The sequence below is a fragment of the Mustela erminea genome, chromosome 1, assembly GCF_009829155.1.
Source record: "Mustela erminea isolate mMusErm1 chromosome 1, mMusErm1.Pri, whole genome shotgun sequence".
In the NCBI taxonomy this organism is placed as follows: domain Eukaryota; kingdom Metazoa; phylum Chordata; class Mammalia; order Carnivora; family Mustelidae; genus Mustela; species Mustela erminea.
Genome location: NC_045614.1, coordinates 128,733,025 through 128,747,502, shown reverse-complemented (window position 1 = coordinate 128,747,502; position 14,478 = coordinate 128,733,025). Strand labels below are relative to the sequence as shown.

The 14,478-nt window shown below is 38.0% G+C and overlaps 1 protein-coding gene across 2 annotated transcripts in view; it reads right to left on the bottom strand.

Annotated features, from left to right (window-relative positions):
• Positions 1 to 14,478, bottom strand: part of WDR49 (WD repeat domain 49) — a 132,585-nt gene that overhangs the window by 116,398 nt on the left and 1,709 nt on the right. The window lies entirely within an intron of this gene.

Below are 14,478 nucleotides of genomic sequence, written 5' to 3'. Positions count from 1 at the left end.
AATTTTTGCCATACCTTCGGCTAAAATTGAGAAATTTGTTTTTACTAAAAATTTCTAATGTGTTTCAAAATGCATTATGCCTTGATCAGTATGTGTTTTGTGTTTATTAGTTCTATTATATTCCAGGTTTAATAAATTAGTTCAATGTACAATGAAAGTATGTGATCTTTTACACAAACTTAAAAGCACTCATGCATTTAATTTTACCACACAGTTAATGCTCATTTTATCAGTGGTTCCCACTTATGTCCTGGGAAGAGAATTAATTCACTCATTCCATTATATTATGCACATCACACATGGTGCCAGGAGGATTGTGTGGCTGTGCAGGTAGAGCTCCAAGCCTCAGCCTCAGTTGTTAGGCCTCTAAATAGGGATAATGCAAACTAACTGCTAGGGTTGTTATTAGGATTAGCTGATAATTTATGCAAACCACACGGGATAATTTAAGGTGAGTATAACACATTTATACTCAATAAATGCTAATTTCCTGTTAACTAGTTTAAAGAACAGGACTCTCTATATACAATGTCATCATGTTAGCAATGACCCTTCTCTAAGAATTTAGCTAAATTCATTTGTTGATGCGAGTGTGTGTGTGTGTGTGTGTAAGGAAGTGTACATAATTACTAATTTTAGTTCATTGATCCTATCTATCAAGCGTGGCTAGCTGCTAACTAGATGCTTCTAAGAGACTTCTCAGTGGGTCCAAAGAACATGGGAAGGAGACTGCGAACAGGATCACGTGAAGCTCTGGGTTTTGCTGACCGTTGCTGTCATGGCAGCAGATACTAGTTTCGGGCTTCATATGAAATATCAGTTGTGCACATGGTTTCACTGGCTCTTCCTCAGACAGGAAATGGTTCTAAGTGAGCCCAGCAAAAGTAAAGTTTATCTACATGTTTCCAGAAACAAAAATTCTTTCATCCAGGCAAGACCAACATTTTGTCACTGTGAGCCACTTTTTAAAAAATAAGATTTTAATTCTTTATTTATTTGAGAGAGAGAGAGAACATGAGCTGGGAGTGTGGGGAGTCCAGAGGAAAAACCAGGCTTTCCACTGAGCAAGAGGCCTGTCACGGGCTCGATCCCAGGATGTTGGGATCATGACCTGAGCCGAAGGCAGACACTTAACTGACTGAGCCACCCAGGCACCCCTGTAAGCCACTTCTCCTACTTTATGAATTTTAGGTGAGCCAGAGGTTCTATCCTGGACTTCTTGGTAGACGGTAACTCCACAGGAAGAAAGATAAGACAGTCCCTCGATCTAAAAATGAGCTTGCATATACTATGATTTAGTTGAGATAAACTCTCAACCTGTATTAGATTCAGTACTGAATGCGAAAAGAACTTTTCTTTGAACCATCTTTAGAAAAAAAAAAATACATGTATATATAAGTATACATATATCTCTAAATTAATACCAATTTAGTTAACATCTGGTTATTATGTTTGAATTTGCTACATAATACTTGCGTGACCGTAAGTCAGTGATAACAATTCTCAGGGTTTATATTAGGGTCTAATAAGATAATCTAGATATAAGGCTATCTTCACATTAAACAATTTTATTCCAACTTTAAGTTGTTGTTGAAGTCACATCCACAGCAAGCTAGATTCACAAGCCTATATTTAGTATAGCTAGGGAAATACTAAGAGTTTAGGAAATTTGATTTCATTATAAAACAAAAGCATAAAATAATTAATTCTCGGTCCCTTCAATTGAAATTTTAATTGGACTTAATAAGAAGTATGGCTTTAATATCACGTTCTTCCCATAGACAATTTGTTCCAATTTGAATGTAGACTTTCCAAACAAAAACTCCTAAATGTTTGAAAGTATACCTTTTCACTTCTATTAGCCAAGATTCTCTGGTCTTTTGGAGGTAAAAATTAGTGACCCAGCATCTCTTAGAACTTCATTTATAATAAAAATGAATAATATATTATCTAATAGAAAATATATTCTCATGCAGCCCTTATAAGATGATGTTTGCATGTTTATTTTGCTATGTCTATTTAACTACTGATCATTATAATAAACCAGCATCATTTCCAACTGTTCTTGCAAAAAAGCTAATACACTTGGAAAATCTGGTTGATTCTCTCACTGGGCACAACTTTAGACATTTAGAAAATCTTCCTGTCTTCCTGAAAACCTTTCAAAGAATATTCTAAAAATCCTTTCCTTTTGCCTAGAAAACGTTTTCTGGAGATACAATCAGTTCTCATGAGCTATCTTTAAAAAAATAAAAATAAAAACCATGGACTCTGTACAACTCCCTTCAGCCTTTAAGATTTATAAGATTTAGATTTCACTGTACCTTCTGTGAAAACTAAGCACTAAACCTGAGTGCAAACTTCCAAAAATACACCCTTTGTAAGAAACTTGACAGCCTTTTTTAAAATTGAGATCATGTACTTTCAAATAGCAAAGCGTAAGTATGCCAATACACTTTTAAAATTTCATTTCACACAAAATAATTCATATCAATTTATTAAAGAAAATACAAAACATAAGGCAAAAATTTAGAATCCTCCATAATGCCATCAACATGTCAGATTTTTTTTTTTTCTGGGCAGAAAGATAAATACCTGTGTATTATTCTTCAAATGGTGTCATGATATACATATCTCTGTGTGTTGCATTTTCCACTTTACAACAAACTGTGGAAGTGTGCCTTATACAATATATATTGGTCTTTACCATCATTTTTAATGGCTGTACAATATTCTATGGAGAAGACATGCAATTTATGGCCCCATTATTAAAAATTTCAATTGTTCCCAACGTTTTGCTGTTTTATACAAATAGCCCTGCAATGAACTTTCCAATACATACATCTTTGGTCACTTGTCCAATTATTTCCTGAGGTAAATTCCCTAGAAACAGAAATTGCTGAGTCAGAATTTAAACATTCTTAAAGCTTTTGATATATCTTACCAAATCTTCTTCCAAAGGGTTGAACAAATTTACATTTCCATCAACAAAGTATGAGACTGCTACTACACAAAACCCTCACTGAGCTCACTCATCTTAAGACTCACCAATTGGTTGCTAAGAAATAATTCTAGTAAGCCTAAACATTTACATACTTGCTGGGAAAATGAAGCAATACATTCTCAGAGCCGACATTTAATCCTTTTAAATTCTGCCAACTTTTAGGAATGTTGTTTATATTTGTTTTTTCCTTAATTTTTTCCTATAGCAATATTTTATAATGAAATGAGGAAAGAAAGTTTTTCTCCTTTTTTCCCTACTCTGTGAATAAGGACTTGCCCAAGAAAAGACTACAAGGCCCTGTTAGAAACTACAGAGAGACAACAATCCAATTTGCTGAGAAAATCTAGGGATTTTCTCCCATACCAAAGCTAGCAGTGGGTTAACATGTCACTGACAGAGTTCACTGCCCCCATTCACTCCTGATGAGTACGAGCTTCCAGATTCTGAAAAGTAATGTCAAATAGAACCACTTACAGGGATACTTTCACCAGTCCATGTATCTATCCATCCATCCATCCATCCACTGATCTATTCATAATAAAAATATATTGAGCTTATACACCACACAAGGTAGAATGGGGTAGGTTTATTTATTCATTCACTCAACAAATATTTATTAAGTACGTGCTCCATGCCACACACTATTTTAAGCACTTAGCATCCAAGGTCTGTGCTCTTCAAATACACTTCAGTAGAAAGCCTCAGTGTGCTGGTCACAATGAATGCACATGGTGTTGGGTTACCATAAGTGATAGGAACACAAAAATCACGCTAATTATTCTCTTCCCTAATTTCAAACTGAATTTAGCATATATGCATGTCAAAAGCATTCCATAAACAGAAATCTTTCATGGACCAGAAACCCTTCCTTAGTTTGAAAGCTTTTTATTTTTTTCTTTCTTATCATTAGAATTCTGCAATGTCTTTTTTTCTCTACATGAAAAATAGTTTCTAATAGAGTTTCAGAATCTTGTTTTCCCTAGGACCTGCTAGTTTTATCAAGCATTTCACTGAAAATAATATTTCTTCTGTCAAATATTTGGCATGATTTTTGGGTAATGTTCCATGACGGCTGAATGAGTACACACTATCAAAATGCACCCTTTCCCCCTATCTCTATAATTAAATTTAAAATTAACATGCTGCTTTCTCATGCTTCGTTCTGTTACGCCTGCCTCAATTTCCCTTGGTTCCGAAGCCTATAGGTTATGAATATGTATTAGCGTTTGCTGTCAAACCCTGTGAACATCTTCTGGAGCAGAAGATTAGATATGCTATTTCAAAACAGATGCATCAGTTTAAATCATGCCCTGCAATGTTCACCTACCAGTGAACTTTCATGAGAGACTTAACAACAGAACAGCAGACACTACTCTGCCAGCCAAGGTTCATATAGCCTTTTTTTTCTTGCCTCAACGAATTTTAGTCAGTTTTAATTTTCATTTACAGTAGGATATCAACGATTCATGAGCTCATCAGTCTAAATGGAGTTAAAATTTCATGACTAACAAAGACATAGGCAAATGGATGCCTGAAAGCATGAAACTACTTCTGCCCAATCAAACTTTGCACTTCATATCCTCTTTCTAGAAAACTCATCTCCCTTTGTGTGCCTGGGTGGCTCCAGTGGTTGGGAATCTGCCTTTAGCTCAGGTTGTGATCTCAGGGTCCTGGGATTGAGCCCTATGTCTGGCTTCCTGCTCAGCAGGGAGTCTGCTTCTCCCTCTCCCTCTTCTCCTCGCCCTGCTTGTTCTCTCTCTCTCTCTCTCAAATAAATAAATAAAATCTTAAAAAAAAAAAAAAAGAAAGAAAGAAAGAGGAAAAGAAAACTAATCTCCCAACCAACATTTACCTGACAGAGTGATGCCCTTCCCACAGATGGCAGCTTGGATGTTACTTCCTCCAGGAAGTCTTCCAGGAGGCCCCTCCCCAATATAAGCAATGTGTTCCCCCAGCACTGTTCATTTCCTCAGAGGACTAAGTAGTTAACAGAATAACTGTGAGTTCATGCCTTGGTTTACCCTTCTATGAGGGAAGGTCTGATTCGAAGTGGTTTTCAACCACCTCGGGATAGATATCAGTAAGTGCCTGTTGTTAGAATGAGGAAATGAATGAATGAGCATATTTTTAATATGCTCTTCCATGTTGCAGAAGAGATGCTCATCTGTTTTACTAATAACTTCAAGTTTGAGAAAGAGGCCAGAGTAATGAACAATGGTCAAGTTATAGAGTGATACTGTATAAAATGCGGGAAAATCAGAAAGAAGTCTAAGTTTAAGGTTATTTCTAAGTTTAAGGGACAAGAATGGGTATCAGACCACTCTCAACAATGTTCTGGCTCCGCCCAAACTCAAATGGAAATAGACAAATCCCTTCATTTAGATTTTTGTTTCCTTGCCTGTAAAATGAAGACAATAAATTAGGTCTCTATGCTCTCTCTCTTCTTAACACTAAAACTCAGTGAAAGGAAGTTGATGAAGAAGCACTACTTAGTAGATAATCAAAGTATTTATAAAAAGCATCACTTTTTAATTCAGTATTATTTAAATTCAGCATTGTTAAACACACATTTAGAGCCGTACCACAGAATTTGTAGGTTATTAAGATATATTGACATTTTAATGACATTTATCTTTGGACTGAATTATGGTATAGATAAGGTGCCCACAAAGCCATTTGCTCTGCCTACCCAGCTACAAGCACAGTTCTATTTTTCCATAATTGAGACCTCGATACACACAAATACACACATTTTTCATTTTAGAATATGATTATGCACTGTTTTTCAATTTTCTGTTTTTTCACTGAACAGTAAATCTTAACAATTTTATATGCCTGCCTTATTCTTATTAATAGCTGAGTAGTAGGCACATACTATAACCTATTTGTTCACTTACTGACAAATGTTTGGGCTGTTTTAAATAGTCCATTTTACTGAGAATATTATAATGAATATTCCCTTTTTTTTTTAAAGATTTTATTTATTTATTTGACAGAGACTGATATCACAAGTAGGCGGAGAGGCAGGCTCCCCGAAGAGCAGAGAGCCTGATGAGGGGATTGATCCCACAACCCTGGGATCATGACCTAAGCTAAAGGCAGAGGCTTTAACCACCAATCCACACAGGCACCCCACAATGAATATTCTTATACTTATATATTTTTCTGCACATGTCATTACTTAGGATAGCATATCAAATTGGAATTGCTCCTTTAAAAAGGAAACACTTGATACATTTTATATTTGGTACATTCTGGAAAACTGTCTACCAAAAAAGCTTTGACAACTCATAGGCTCAGTAATAGTACCCATTTCCTGGATTCTTTGCCAAGAGTATAGATTAATAACCTTTTTAATATTGCCAAGCTGATGAATGCAAAGTAAGGTCTTCTTTTTTTATTAGAGTTTCAAATCAAATTCCTGATAAGTTTGAGGATCCACTCACATGATTAGCAGTCATTTGTGTGGCATTTTTCCTTAAGTGCATAATATATGATAAAATATATGATAGAATAGAACTCAATGTGATATGTGTATGTGCATTAATGGGTAGAAATGAATAAAAATGCACTGGAAAGGTGCAACATGAGAGCAGTTACCAGAACAACTGTAAAAGGGACTTTGATGTGTGATTCAATTTTTTTACAATGAGAGTAGTGTATTCCTTCTAACCTTGCTTTGCTTTACTAACAAAGGGACTGTTGGATAAACAGGAATCAGAAAGATGAGTGAAACTGTATTTCATTGGCTATAATCTTGTTTTCTTTCCCATCTGTTTCCAAGAAATGACCCTGCTTCTTTATTTATTGTACCCACTCCACTTGTTTCTCTACCTCCTTGAAAAATTTCCCTGAGCTCAGTCTTAGACACTCTGCTCTCTCCTCCAGACAGCTCAGCTGCATCCATGGTTCTCCACGCTCTGGCATCCAGGGTTCTCATCTGACTTCCCTCTGCCTGCCTGACCCTTCTACATGCCTTTAAACAAGTAACAGCCTTGTCCTCAGGGCATCTGCAATGAGAACAACAAAAAGAACATGCAAAAAGCTACAATAAGAGTGAAAAGAAACCTGGTAAGGTGCTAATTTAGTGTAGGTGGTGAAAGAGGACCTTCTTGAGACAATGGTATTGAAATAGGACATCGGAGTTTGCTGAGAAATTGTGGGGGACAGGACAGGAATGTTCCATGCTGAGCCCAGCACTTGACTAAGTCCTATGACAGGACTACTGTTAAATCATTCAAGTAACTAAATATGACCATCATGACTTAAATAATTTGGGTAAAGTTCCAGTGCTGGATAATTTTGTGACTAATGGCTGGAACCATAAATCCAGACCCAACACCTGTGGGAGGTGGGACCAGATTGCACGAGGAGGTACAAATTCTCCTGAAAGGAATAGGTGTTATATATTCTTGACAGTACTAGGGGAAAGGGTAGAAAAATAAGTTTTAGATGAGAGTGAAGGAAAATATCTTTCTGTGTGTCTAGGGCCAAGAATTGATGTGGCCTCCAGGCCCTTAGGTCTGGCACGTGTACAGAAAGAGTAACCCCTTGACCATATAAATGTGGTCAAAATGAGGAAATGGAACAAGTTAGTAGGATGCCATGAAAAGGGTCCAAACAAAACAGCATTGTCCAACAGGACTTTCTGCAGTGATGAAAATGTTCTATCATCCTAACGATCCAATATGATAGCGACTAACCACATGTGGCTACTAAGTAGTTTAAAAGCGGCTGGTGCCTGTGAGCGATGGCATCTTTTATTTTATGGAATTCTTATTTTGTTTCACTTTACTTTAAGGAACCACATGTGGTGGGGCGCCTGGATGTCTCATTCGGTGAAGTGTCTGACTCTTGATTTCGGCTCAGGTCATGATCTCAGCGTTGAGAGACTGAGTCCTGTGCTAGCCTCTGCACTCAGTGCAGGGTCTGCTTGAGATTCTTTTCCCCCGCTTCTCTTTCTGCTGCTCTCTCTCTCTCTCAAATAAATAAATACTTTTAAAAAATTAGATAAACAAATAAATAACCATCTGTGGTTCATGGTCACCATATTGGTCAATGCAGGCCTGGTCTCGGAAGTGTTGAGAGAATTCGGGAAGACTGTGCACACATGGAAGGCGGAGGAATTGAGAGGAAAAGAGTGTCCTTGGTAGTCCTCAGCAGAGAATGCTGGTGTCCAGAGCGTCAAGATTTAATCAAAGTTACATCCATGAAATGGTAGGAAGACATGATGAGGGAGAAGTAGACCCTGAGGGACTTGTGGAGGTCTGAAGCCAAAGCCTTGGGGAAATGTTGGCAGTCACCAAGGGACAATCTGGAGGCTTCTTATTTCTAACAATGGAGCTGATGGAGTCTTGTGTTATTGTCGAGTATGCTATACTTGGTAACAAATGACAAGTGTGCGGTCAAAATGGCACAAACTGCAGTTCTTTAGTTGTCTGTTTTCTTCATGTTTCTTTCTTTTTGGTTCTCAGGAACTTTGAAAAAGTAGGTCGTGCCCTTGGTCTACAGGTCTGGCAAAGTTAATGCTCTACAAATGAATAGAATCAGACATTCTGCTGTCTTTCCCTCACCTTTACAAGTTTTTTGGTTGCTTTCTCTGCTCCAGTCCTAGCCAAAGCTCAAGGTTAAAATATTTGTTCACCTAAAGCACTCTTCATCACCCTTTCTGATCCCGATCAATTTTCATAAGCACCTGCTCCAAAAAGCACACCAAGAAATTGGAAGGGGCATAAAGCTGTTAGAACTTGTCATGAAATTCAACACAAAGTCAGCAGTGTTCAAGAAGAGCAATTTTTCATGTGTGTTGACACATAACTTCCCTCACTTGTGTTTTGGTGATGACATTATTTGCTAACCTCAGCCATGAATGCTAGCAAGTCAGGCAAAACCTCCAAAGAATCCCTATCATTTCCGATTGTGCCAGCCGCCGTGGTATTGGATTTGCTTCATGCTATCACCTTCATTCTCGGGGAGGGGAGGAAGGGGACGTGCAGAGCTTTGCTGATTTTCTGGTGCCATCAAAAATGGGTTTTTCGATTCCACTAAGATAGTTGGGGTGAGACATTCTCTGACCTGCTGCTGCCTTTGTTTAGAGGGCCATGAATTGACTGAGGCTGCTGAATGCACAAGGTACTATATAATAGAGTTATAGATTAAGCTCTACCTGTTTACCTTCTCACAAGTCTCCACTGAGATGCCTTTAGAATGGAAAAGATAATTTAAAAAGCAATAGATTATTCCTATCTTTTCTTTTTTTTTCTTTCACCTTTTCTCTGCATTGATTTATTGTAGGAGCTGTTGATTATTTGCTGATTGCACGTTAATTCCAAGTTACCAGGGCAGAGCGCCTGTGTGCTATCCACTTAACAGGCTTCTTTTGTTAATGAAGTCCTTATTCTATTGGATTCCTGTTCCTTAAAGCAACATTTCAAAGAGAGGTTGCTTTACGGCCAGTGGGAGTGATGCCACATAATGGGCTGGAAAGATGACAATCCATCCCTGAGCCCTGGCTCTGCCCCAAGGAGTAATTCAATTAAATATGTTTGAGCTTCACTCTCCTTGTGTGTAACTGGAAAATAAAAATGTCTACCCCGCCTACATTCCAGGCTGGTGAGAGGATCAAATAGAAGCATACCTATAGAAGTGCTTTGTAAAATCTTACCACACTTGAAAGATAATAAATTTGTATTCATCATTTTTACCTCCACTGATTTCTAGAAAGAGTTTTAGTTCAGCTACAATGAAGGAATGGAGGCAGTTGAACCATTAAAGTAAAGATAAAAGAACACGAGTCATATAATAAAAACAGCAGATAATTGTTTCAGGAAAATCTGTGTTAAGAATAGTGGTACCGGGGGCACCTGGGTGGCTCAGTGGGTTGAGCCTCTGCCTTCGGCTCGGGTCATGATCTCAGGGTCCTGGGATCGAGTCCCGCATCGGGCTCTCTGCTCAGTGGGAAGCCTGCTTCCTCCTCTCTCTTTCTCTCTCTGCCTACTTGTGATCTCTCTCTGTGTCAAATAAATAAATAAAATTAAAAAAAAAAAAAGAAGAATAGTGGTACCAATTGAAAACTAAGTTTCAATCTTCTGGCAGTTAAGGCAAAACACAAAACACTGGGGTGTCTGGGTGGCTCAGTTGGTTAAGCGACTGCCTTCAGTTTAGGTCATGATCCCAGAGTCCCAGGACAGAGCCCCACATCAGGCTCCCAGCTCCGCAGGGAGCCCGCGTCTCCCTCTGACTTTCTCCTCTCTCACGGTCTCTCTCTCTCAAATATATAAAGTATCTTAAAAAACACACACAAAACATTATTAGGCGCATGACGCTCCTTCATCTATGAAATGAAATATGTTGGTTTATTAGGCAAGAGAGAACTTGCCCTACCATTAAATGCTGAGGATTGTGAATGAGACTGTTTTCTGGGCAGACACCTGTGCACACTTTCAGTTGCCCTTGCAGTCAGAATGCGAGCCGGGCGCATGGCAACTTTCCCCATGTGCTCCTTCATGCTCTCCCTCCTCATACTAGCTTGATGCATGACAATCATAGAAGGTGGGAGAAGGAAGGACCCTGGGCACCTGAATCCTCACTTGGAGCTGCCCACCAATTAAAAAGATCTACTTTCTATTTTATATGAGCAAGAAATAAACCTCTATCATGTATGAGCTTTTTTTTTTTTTTTTACACAGTTTGCACAACTGATAAAAATAAAGATTTTCTAATTTAGGACTTTATTGGCTAATATATAGAGTTTTTAACTATTAGTTTTACCTTTAAAAAAATTTAAATGATCTTCATGGGCTGTGTCATATTTTATCAGAGGCAAGCAAAATCTAATGGTTCTAAGGGAATAAAACAATGATGGGAGATTTTATTTGTATTGGGATGTTAATGCCTGGAATAAAATAGAAAGAAGAGACAAGAATACTTCTGGAACACGATTCATGTCCAGGAAGGTCTGTCTGTTTAGGGACCTTAGTAAAGATACAATGAGCATTGAGAAAGCTGAGATAAGGCTAGTGCCTTAATGCACTGAGAGGAATCCGGACAGTTTAGAAAGAAAGGCAAATAAATTAGGGAAAGGAAGAGAATAGCTAAATCCGATTTTCCATATTCCCTTAGAGTCTGCGCTGCCTGGCAGGATCTCAGAACCCTCAGCTTTTTGAGCAAGGAAGCATCATTCATGGGCTCTGCTGTGGAATCTGTCTGTAGGCAGATTCTTGGGAATTTTATAAAGACAATCAAACATGAGGATATCATAAACTGTGGAGTTAATCATTTTATTACATCTCAAGCACAGTTTTCAGAACTACAGAAGTGCCTCCTGAACTTCTCTAGGCTTTTCAGACTAAGTTAGCTTAAGTGCGTTGAGCAGATTCCATTCACTCCCACGACAGGTTTGTTCTGAAAACTTCCCTGAACACTGCTGGAGACTTCCTGTTCGGACTTTTGCTCTGCCTCTCTCAATGTTTTGGACCTTCCTATTTGGGGCATAAATAGCTCCCCTTTTGCATGTGATTTAAATTTCATTTCTAGCTATTTAAGTTAAAGATTTAGTAGGGCTTGGACAAGTGGCAGCAGGGAGTAGACAGATAGGACCAGTCCCAGGCTCTAGACCCAACCTTGGCCAGAAAGATTTTTTTAGGAGAGGATATACAGACACGGTTGCTGTTGGAAATAGGTCAGGACCCAATCCAGTAAGTGTAGCGGCGTAGACATCTATAGTCCCAGGCCAAACAGGCAGCAAGCCATCCAGGACCAAAGAACAGAAAGTCCTGGCATGCACAGCTCAGCAGTGGAGAATTCAAGAAAAGAAATGCTCAGAAACTTACATAGCCAGACTCTCAGAAGAAACTCAATATATAATAGGTCCCAATGGGGTCTTTCCAAAATTCCATTTCCCTCGGGCCAGAATTTCTACCTATAAGCATTCTTCTAACATCATCAAACTACAGCCATCTTTCTTTACATGATAGCTAGTTTTTGAAGTATCTAAGAAAATGTAAAATATGGTTGACATCAAAATAATATGAATGTCCAGAGACCATGTCATTTCTGTAAGCATTGCAAGTGCGACAGGAAAGTCTGAATAACAACCATTTTACAATTCTAAGAATAATACAAGTTTCATTGCCTTCAAGCTGATATATGGCTTTCTGGACACCATCACTTGAAAGAAAATGAAATCCACAAATTACTTTTCTGGTACTTCTATCCAGGTAATTTCTTTGTTCCAAAGATAAGGATTAATTTAAAACAAAGATGTAAAAATTAAAAAAATTAAAAAATAAAGACGAGGATGAACACATCAATTAAAAGCTTTTGAATGCTAATAAAATAAGAAGTAGGAGACAGAAAAATGAACGCTTTGCACTTTTCTAAGTGAATTTGTCTTTGCAACTCATTGCTTCCACTTCCTCACACACCTAAAAGGAATGCAGAAGCACAGATGTGTTATTCAAAGTTTAATTTCTTTTAGGAAATGTGTGAGTTAGAATCAAGAGAATGTTAGAGGCCATGTGGTTTAACCTCTACTCACTGAATATATAATACCTACGCTAACTGAGCACTTTCTCTATGTCAAGCATTCTTCCAAGTATTCCAGGTACTATCTTTACCACAAACTCATTATTCCTACATTAGAAATAAAGGAAACTGAGGCCCAAAAAGCTTGAGTGATTGGCACATAGACACACTGTAAGAGGCAAAACTGGGATTTAAATCCAAGAAATCTGATTTCTAGAGCTTAAATAGTAAGTGATTCTGAGTCATTTATACCATCCTAAGATAAATGTAAGCATTCCTTGCTTTCTTCCTTAATGTTACCACTAAGATTTATAGCTATGTGTATTTCATTTGGAAACATATATGAAACATTCAGTACACAATTCAAAGACCCAACTTCCCATTTTTCAGTTAAGGATATGGACCTTATCTGACAATTCTTCAGTCCCAAGTTAGCAATCCGGGTACCAAAAACAAGATAAGAGATAAAGGGATCAAGTGCCAGAATCTAGACATTTGCAAGAGCTTGTCTTTAGCGATCGGAGTACAGATCACTGCCTTTAGAGTCTGTGTTGCAAGACAGCATCTGAGGGCGACTTTTCCAACAATCTACACCTGTGCCCGTGGGCCTGACGTTCATGACAGATGGACTGAACTCCACTGAAAACATCTCGTGTATCATTCTTCCCAAGGCTCCATGCTGGGCTTGGAAATCATATTGTCTCAAGGGCCTCTTAGTTCTGGTCACACATTTGCCATTAGATTATTCCATTCTGTGTCTGTTGAGTCTCTTAAAAACATGGACAGATTTCATTTTCTCTGCAAATAATGTCTGCAAAGCTCAATGCCTTTTTTAAGAACTGTCACTAGATTTTCTAGGTTCACGCAAGTTCCAAATTGCAATCTATTCTCCCACTGTAATACCTGCTTTTCCAACTGGTACTTTCAAAATACGTGATCCAGTCTTCGAAACATTTAAAGTAAACAACAACAATAACAACAACAAGCCCCCCCACCAAAAAAATAACAACTCAGATTGATTATCCCGTCTCATCGGGTTCATTCCAGGTTGATCAGTGATTTGAAGAGAACATCCACCCCCACCTTCCGCAGCAGGTTCACTCTCTAACGTATCGACTTTTTAATGTCGACTCTCCTAATGGGCCCTAGAATTCAGATTCTTTGCGTTCTTAGCAGAACAAACCGCCACATTTCTGTTCATTCCAGAGTCAAAGCTGTCATAGTCTGCTGTTACGTTTCTCTGAATGTCCTCAAGCTGTCAAAATGTTTGCTGTGTCTACCAAAATACGCCAAATTCATTTGGGGCATTGGACATGAACAGCACCAAAATTTCACAGACAAATGGGGTTGGATGAATAGCAGATATAGGACAATTAAAATGAGAAAAGTGTAGGGCAGAGCATGTCTTTGCTACTAAATATGACAGATTGTATTATAAAGAATTGATTGACATAAGTGGGATACTAATTTAATATTACAGGTAAAATCTAATTTGTTATGCGGAACAGGACATGGCAGACTTTTTCAGTAGTTAGCAACTTTTTCAGGGAGAGATAAAGATTAAAATTTATGCCAATAACGACCAATATAATTGTTCCATCTCATCATGCTTTATTAATTTCAAGGTGGTATTCCAAAATATTGAATGTCTGCTTCAGATTAATATGGATACTCCCAAGCACCCCCCAGAGGATCTTATGAAGAAGTCCTGAGAACATATTTTAGCAAACATAATGAAGTAGAAAGAATGGAGGCTCATGTCCACCCAAATTCTGCAGCACGAAGGAGCACTTCTTCCTATTCGCATGAGAAACTAAAAATCATTTCGATGTATACTGTTCACTATGCATAGCTGCAGAATTTCAAATTAATTAAGATACAGAGAAGAGAGATTTTCATGTAGAGTTAAAATTCCTAAGGCCTGTTTTACAGAGAGCATTAAAAGGATA